The 8,461-nt window shown below is 40.9% G+C and overlaps 1 long non-coding RNA gene across 1 annotated transcript; it reads left to right on the top strand.

Moving 5' to 3' along the window:
- LOC115152633 (uncharacterized) lies at positions 1-360 on the top strand. The gene is made up of 2 exons (XR_003867541.1): positions 1-52; positions 277-360. It is a non-coding gene; the product is annotated as an uncharacterized LOC115152633 (long non-coding RNA).
- The last annotated feature ends 8,101 nt before the right edge of the window (positions 361-8,461 follow it).

Raw genomic sequence — 8,461 nt, 5'->3', positions numbered from 1 at the left:
CCACAGACCCATGGGAGGGAGCAGACACTTGTGGGGAGACTACAAGGCCAAGGTGTCTCTCACACACACACACACTCACTCACACACACACACACACACACACACACACACACACACACACACACACACACACACACACACACACACACACACACACACACACACACACACACACACACACACACTTTCTCAGGGTGATTTCAGACTGGGAGTAACAGTCAGACCTTTGTCATTGACTCTTCACATTGGTAAAGAGTGTGTTTGTGTTTTCTCCAGAAGGGTAAAGGAGACGTGAAGAGGAAAGGAAAGGTTGATCCATATGCCTACATCCCTCTGAGGAAAGCACAGCTCAACCTCAGGTAACAACTTAGTAATAAACATAGTAATGATTGTAGTAAATTGTAGTTGTAATAGTGAAAGCTTAACCCTCTGCTGACCATGTGTTTGTGTGTGTGTGTAGGAAGAAAGCAAAGATGCAGGGCCAGTTAAATGGCATGGTGAGAGGGACCCAGAAGGGAGCACAGTCTCGGAAGAGGATGCAGAGGAACAAGAGGAGGTCCTTAAAAGTTTACACACAGAACTGTTGAATGTGTGTTTGTGTCCATCTGCCTGTTGTTCACGAGGGTCTGTGCATAGAAACAGAGTTAAAGCTAATTCTATTTCTATCAGTCTGTGAGTCTATACAGAGTATTGCTCAGGCATACCCCCTAAAAAAACAGCTAATGTATGTTTGCGACAAACAGAGAAAGTGGGAGAAGGAACAAAAAGAGGACTTGAAAAGAGAGCTTCAAAATAGATGTGTTTATTTTTCCCCCTGGAAGTTTTTCTTGCCTGATTCCCATAGTTATCAATGGATACAATCGGGCACACACACATGAAACTTTGACTTTATAGGTTTGTTCAATCCATCAGATGTAACGAGTGACATGCTCACCCCAAATGTGTACACGTGGACATACATCTGTTAAAACATGTATTTATGTATCTTGTAGAAACATTGACGATAATGAAAATGGAAAATGTCTTGTTATTGCTCTGTTTGACCGTTAGATGGCAATCTAGATTGCGGATGAAAATGAGCAATAAAATGAACATCAAACTCACACTGTTTTATTTCACTATTGTCATAGTCATAAAGAAAATAGGAAAATCAACCCCTAGCACCAGACAATGTTTAATTGGCCTTTGTAGAGGTGATAGACCTCTGCAATATGGCCTCTTCCATATTACTTGCACTCATCCCATTATTTCAGATCTGCAAGGGGACATCATGAGTTGGATGTAGGGTTGGAGGAGGATGGGAGGCTTTTGACTGTAGTGTTTGAATGAATCAGTCAGTCATTGCTTTGGGGAGCCCTGTTCCCTGTTCACCCCATACTAAAGCAACACAGTGTGTGAGGGGGAGAGCAACAGAAAGGCTCCATTCAGGAGATGACTATAGTACTACAACACTCCTACTATTTATAGTTCTGTTTTGACCAACCCCTCTACTGACACAGCAGACCGAAAGAAATCTGGCTGCTCACTCACTCTTCTCTCTTTTCTCATTCTCTTTTCTATCAATCAAATTCAATAAATGCTTTGACATGAATGGGTGGTTTCCACTGTTGCCAAAGCAATGTATATGTTTGAGCAACAATAATAATATATCAAGTAAAACAATTTTACATGGAAAATAATACACCAAAAAGAAAACTGTCAAACTTCCCAGATTAACTTATATTCAGACCAAGGTAAGTACAATTGGTGGTGTGTTTCAGGGTGGTTTCTCCTGAGGTGAAATGGTATCTAAATTCCTGACATCTGGATTTTTTCTGAAATATCATTGCTTAGTTTTTTTTCCATATTAAGGGATAGTGCCCGGACCTTACAATACTGTTTACCATGCCGCTGTTCTGTTGGTGACATCGGCCACTAAAATACATGTTTTATTTGTCTTCTAGGGTGAGTCCCCGAGACGTAGATTTTTCTTATATGGTAGCCAGTTCATTTAGCTCGCTTTCTGCACGGGGGCATTGTCATGCTGAAACAGGAAAGGGCCTTCCCCAAACTGTTACAACTAAGTTGTAAGCACAGAATCATCTAAAATGTCATCGTATGCTGTAGCGTTAAGATTTATCTTTATTGGAACTAAGGGGCCTAGCCCGAAACATGAAAGACAGCCCCAGACCACTATTCCTCCTCCAAACTTTACAATTAGCACCATGCATTCAGCAAGTAGCGTTCTTCTGACATCCGCCAAACCCAGATTCGCATGTCGAACTGCCAGATGGTGAAGAGTAATTTATCACTCCAGAGAAAGCGTTTCAACTGCTCCAAATTTAAATGGCGGTGAGCTTTACACCACTCCAGCCGACGTTTGGCATTGTTTGCATGGTGATCTTAAGCTTGTGTGCGGCACCAGGGAAACAAACACTTGTGAAACTTGATTCATTGGAGGGATAACAACCCATTTGATTTCACCCCGAACAGTTGAAGGCGCAAATCCTAACTTCCATTTAGGTCACATTTTCACTTAGTCTCCCATCAATAAGTTAGGATTTTCCACAAAATAAATATAATTGAGTAAAAAGTTGCCTGCTGAGGTTAGTGACGCACAAAACTTCTGAAACCTTCTCTGAACTCTCTCTCCCTCTTTTTCTATCTCTAGATTGTGACGTGGTAAGGTTGGACGCAGGTACAGAGAAGAGACCAGACGAGGAATCAGTGGTTAAGGATAAACATAATATTTACTGAGAAACGGTAGCCACATGATCACAGTACACTCGAAAAAACAACAAACACTAAGTCTCAAAAACTCACTCAGGAAACGTCCACACATGATAAACAATTCAATCTTCTGCAAAGCATAACAGAAAACCCACCTCTTTTAACAGGGAAATCATCCCTAGGTGACAGGAGGAAACATGACATAGATAAAGACTAAGAAGAGGACATTCCAGGATGGTGACTACGATGACATGGAGCTCGAACCCCAGCTGAAATACAAAGGTACGGCTGACTGTCCTTCTGTCTCTCTTTGTCTGTGTGCTGGTCTCACTCCTCTCCTGTGAGTATGTATTCATGCGTGAGTTTCTCTCTTTTTCAGCTGGAGGCTCGAGGATCCACAGACCCCTGGTAGGGAGCAGAGACCTGTGGGGAGACTACAAGGCCAAGGTGGCACACACACACACACACACACACACACACACACACACACACACACACACACACACACACACACACACACACACACACACACACACACACACACACACACACACACACACACACACACACACTAACTTCTGTTCAAAAGTTTGGGGTCACTTAGAAATGTCCTTGTTTTTGAAAGAAAAGCAAAACATTTTGGTCAATTAAAATAACATAAAATTGATCGGAAATACAGTGTAGACATTGGTAATGTTGTAAATAACTATTGTAGCTGGAAACGTCAGATTTTTTATGGAATATCTACATAGGTGTACAGAGGCCCATTATCAGCAACCATCACTCCTGTGTTCCAATGGCACGTTGTGTTAGCTAATCCAAGTTTATAATTTTGAAAAGCTAATTGATCTTTAGAAAACTCTTTTGCAGTTATGTTAGCACAGCTAAAAACTGTTGTGCTGATTAAAGAAGCAATAAAACTGGCCTTCTTTAGACTAGTTGAGTATCTTCAGCATCAGCATTTGTGGGTTCAATTACAGCTTCAAAATGGTCAGAAACAAATAACTTTCTTCTGAAACTCGTCAGTCTATTCTTGTTCTGAGAAATTAAGGCTATTCCATGTGAGAAATTGTCAAGAAACTGAAGATCTCGTACAACGCTGTGTACTACTTCCTTCACAGAACAGCGCAAACTGGTTCTAACCAGAATAGAAAGAGGAGTGGGAGGCCCCGGTGCACAACTGAGCAAGAGGACAAGTACATTAGAGTGTCTAGTTTGAGAAACAGACGCCTCACAAGTCCTCAACGGGCAGCTTCATTAAATAGTACCCGCAAAACACCAGTCTCAACGTCAACAGTGAAAAGGCGACTCTGGGAAGCTGGCCTTCTAGGCAGAGTTGCAAAGAAAAAGCCATATCTCAGACTGGCCAATAAAAAGAAAAGATTAAGATGGGCAAAAGAACACAGACACTGGACAGAGGAACTCTGCCTAGAAGGCTAGCATCCCGCTGTTGACGTTGAGACTGGTGTTTTCCGGGTGGGTTTTCATGGCTTGGTTTTTGCTCTGACATGCACTGTCAACTGTGGGACCTTATATAGACATATGTGTGCCTTTCCAAATCATATCCAATCAATTGAATTTACCACAGGTGGAAAAGTTGTAGAAACATCCCAAGAAGGATCAATGGAAACATGATGCACCTGAGCTCAATTTCGAGTCTCATAGCAAAGGGTCTGAATACTTATGTAAATAAGGTATTTCTGTTTTTAATTTTTAATACATTTGCAAACATTTCTATAAACCTGTTTTCACTTTGTCATTATGGGGTATTGTGTGTAGATTGCTGAGGATTTTTATTTATTTAATCAATTTTAGAATAAGGCTGTAACGTAACAAGGGGTCTGAATACTTTCCGAAGGCACTTTATAGTGTACCTTCACGCCATATGGAATCAAATACTTTTTGAAAGTCTATAAAACAGGCAAGTATTTTTCCTTTTTGACTTTGGCATGTTTGACATGTTTTTTGACCAAGGTGTGGAGGGTAAATACTGTGCTATGTTTGTTGTTTAGGGAGCAATCCAATTAGACTTTTACTTAAAAAGTTATTTTCCTTGGAATTTAAAGAGGTTTTCAAAATGCTAGTTAGTTGTGATTCATACACAGATCTGGCACTGTGTTCATGGGTATTTCTCCCTAAATCTATGTAGTCTGCTTACCAGTTCTAGCATTTAGATCTCCATTAACATAACTTTACTTTCTGATGGGGCCATATTGCACACATGTAAATGTCTCAATCTGAGTAGGTACATTTGTCCCTGAACTCAGCAAAGTCTCTTTCGAGAACTATCTGAGAGATTTGATCTCCAAGGAGAGTCTTGGAGAGACGGGGCTGCAGTCAAGGTTTGGATGGCTTGTCTCGATTTTGGTCTGTGGAGAAGCTTCATGCTCCTTTGCTTCTTCTCTTAGGGAAGTCTTCCTGGCTGCTTTCCGACCCCTGAACAATGATGGTGCCGTTATGGTAGACGTTAACGGTCAGGCTGGGGCAATTTTCATCATTGTCCTCACTGATTGATATGTGTTCCTTTTCCAATACCATTCTTTCAATGTTTTGGCTATTTTGTGCACAGGGCAGTGGGCCAGAAGGGGCTCACAGTATGAAATAAGAGATTTGTTGTTCTTTCCCTCTAGTATTGGTAAGTCTACCACCAAGGTCATTGGTGAAGAGCAGACATCTATCTGTACATAATCTTAATTTATCTTGGTAATTTAGTTTCTATCTCATTCACAAACTTTGTCTGCTTTATTCAGTTCACAGATTATTATTTTTTTACTGCAACAGCATCTCAAAAAACTTCAACTAATATCAGCAGCTCATGTTCTAATTCAATTAAAAAGAAAAGTAGTACAAGTAGCAAAATTTTTCTCAGCTATTTGATAGCCTTTTCTGTTTGAGCTTTTAGCTATAGCTAAAACAAACAATTGATTGTGCTGATGATGGTGTTGCTATGGTAATGATGGTAGCTTGCTAACTTGCTAGCTTCTTAGCATAGATAGGCTTGCTAAAGTACAGAGTACTGTGTTTATATATGTATTTTGTTTTTGACAAATACAATCAATCAATCCAAATTGTGCAGCGACGAATGGAAAGAGACTTCTGATATAAAACACTTTTATGACATTCGGAGATTGCCAAGCATTCAATACTGAGTATACCTACAAGGTAGGGAGTGATAATTTTTCTGTTTTTGTCGAGATTGACAGTCTATTTATTATGGTGTTGAAAACTCAAACCATGATATTGAAGTGCCAGAAGTCAGTATGCCTTTTTTATTTGTTGTGATGCATTGGCACAGAAAACTGCTGATGCAAAATTCGTTGCATATATTTTATATAATTATAAATATGACTTCAAAAAGCACAGAAAAAAAATGTATGAAATTGTATGAAATGTATGCATTCACTACTGTAAGTCGCTCTGGATAAGAGCGTCTGCTAAATGACTAAAATGTAAATGTAAATGTAAAATGTTGAAAATCTGATTTCCCCTAGCTGATCATTGTCTGTAGCAGGCTCTGAAACTAGTGTAATGAAACAGGCAGGGTGTGACGATCGTCGTAATGAGGAGACCAAGGTGCAGCGTGGTGAGTGCTCATGCTATATTTATTTTACCTCAGAACACTAAATCAAAACAATAAACAACAGAAAACAAACGTCACGTTCTGCAGGCTAAACTGAGCTGTACAAAAACAAGATCCCACCCTGAAGGAGGGAAAAAGGGCTGCCTAAGTATGATTCCCAATCAGAGACAACGATAGACAGCTGCCTCTGATTGGAAACCATACTAGGCCAATCAAAGGAAAAACAACAACATAGAAATATAACACATAGAATGCCCACCCCACACCCTGACCTAACAAAATAGAGAAATAAAACATCTGTCTCAGGTCAGGGCGTGACACAGGGAGAGTGAGCTTGTCTGTGGTGGTGGGTGAATTCTCAACCTTATGGCCCATATCCCTCCGTGGCATCGACTGTGCCACAAATCATGTTGAAGTGGCAAAGTCGATATCCATGTTTATAAATACAGGGTCACTACAGTTATTTATTTTGAGTTAATTCTATGAGAGGGGAGGGTGTGCAATTTATTTTACAGTACAAGGGGAAAGATAATGTGAAAATATTTTTAACCCTTGGGGAGAGGAGTGCATTTTTCTTTATGACACCTTGAGTGGGACCAGCCCCCCCCACCCCCCAGTAAATGTATATCTGTCCCTTAGTGCCTTATTGCCAACAGGATGCATGTTTTGGAATAATTTAATTTGGTAAAGGCTTCCTTCTTTTTACTCTGTCATTTAGGTTAGTATTGTGGAGTAACTACAATGTTGTTGATCCATCCTCAGCTTTCTCCTATCACGGACTCTGTAACTGTTTTAAAGTCACCATTGGCCTGATGGTGAAATCCCGGAGCAGTTTCCTTCCTCTCTGGAGGAGGGACGGAGCAGGAGGGAGGTATGGAGACTGGGGATGGAATAGAGACGGAGAGAGGGGAAGGAGAGGACGGCCGGACTAGAGGCCTCTGGTCAGGATGTGATCGAATGGAATCCTAGCTTTTTTTTACTTGTGTGAAGTTGATACAACGACCCTGCAACACAAACAGACAGAAACAACTGTTAGAGGTCAGAGGTGCACAACTCAGGTGCTTGTTCCACTGTTAGTTAAGCACCGATCTATCAAATGCAGCTCTATCAAGCACCACTTTATCAAACACTGCTCTATTAAACACGGCTCTATTGCCGCACCGAACTAAAAGAATACATCACTCTCTCTTTGGAAGAGCGGGGATAGAGTCCCATTTGAAACCATTAAGTGCACCTTATTGGACTTTTGACAATAGTTAGGCAGCCTCTGCCACTCTTTTGGCACGGTGCTGGTAAAACACGCCTCTGTTTTATGCAGCACTCCAGATAAGTTACTCCACTCAGGAGAAATTATATATGTTAACTGCATGCAAATGAAGGTTTCGCTACCACACCCACAATGGAAACACAATCCTGGTCTCGGATTCGCAGGTGGAGGACTTCTGTGAGAGCTCGCTGTTATGCCTGAATTCGACCCAAAACCAACAGCCCCACGTAACAAAGCTCCTCACAACTCTGTTTACGCGCCATTAACTGGGCAGAATACAACTCTAACTCTCTCATGGGGGGAGAAATCGACTTTTGTTCCGAGGAGATAATTGCTGTCTGCGTGGTCTAGATGGTTGTGTCAGGGCATGAAAGACCACAATGACCTCTGTAACTTTCATATTGCTATATTGTTATGAGGGAGCCAGTTCCAGATGCAAAGACACAGTTCTGTGAAAAGACAAAGCATTATCTCAATCTTTCTGTGTCTTTGACCTTAATGAGTCATCCTCCAGGGTTTTATTCATGCATGGGTTTTGTATGTCTTTTTAAAATGGTCATACAACTTAACAAAGCACAGCAACAATGACAAAAAGCACAACAATGACAAAACAAAATGACAAAAGGCACAATGACAAAAATCGCAACAAAAATGACAAAAGCACACCGTAGAAAAGCACAGCAACAACTACTAAAAGCACAACTACAAAAAGACACAGCAATAACTATCAGCAAAACAATATAACACAAAGCACTAAGACATCTAGATCAATTTCGAAGATCTTCCATCTCTGACAAACACACACACATCTCACACTCCCATCTCTCCACATAACTCTCACTCCAATGGGCCCATGAACGGCCTTCAAGTTCATTGGAAGTTGAAAAGCCAAGAGCCATATTGTG

Source organism: Salmo trutta, chromosome 18 (assembly GCF_901001165.1).
Source record: "Salmo trutta chromosome 18, fSalTru1.1, whole genome shotgun sequence".
NCBI classification, from domain to species: domain Eukaryota; kingdom Metazoa; phylum Chordata; class Actinopteri; order Salmoniformes; family Salmonidae; genus Salmo; species Salmo trutta.
Note: the sequence above shows the minus strand (reverse complement) of the source record. Positions and strands in the feature narration are given on the sequence as shown.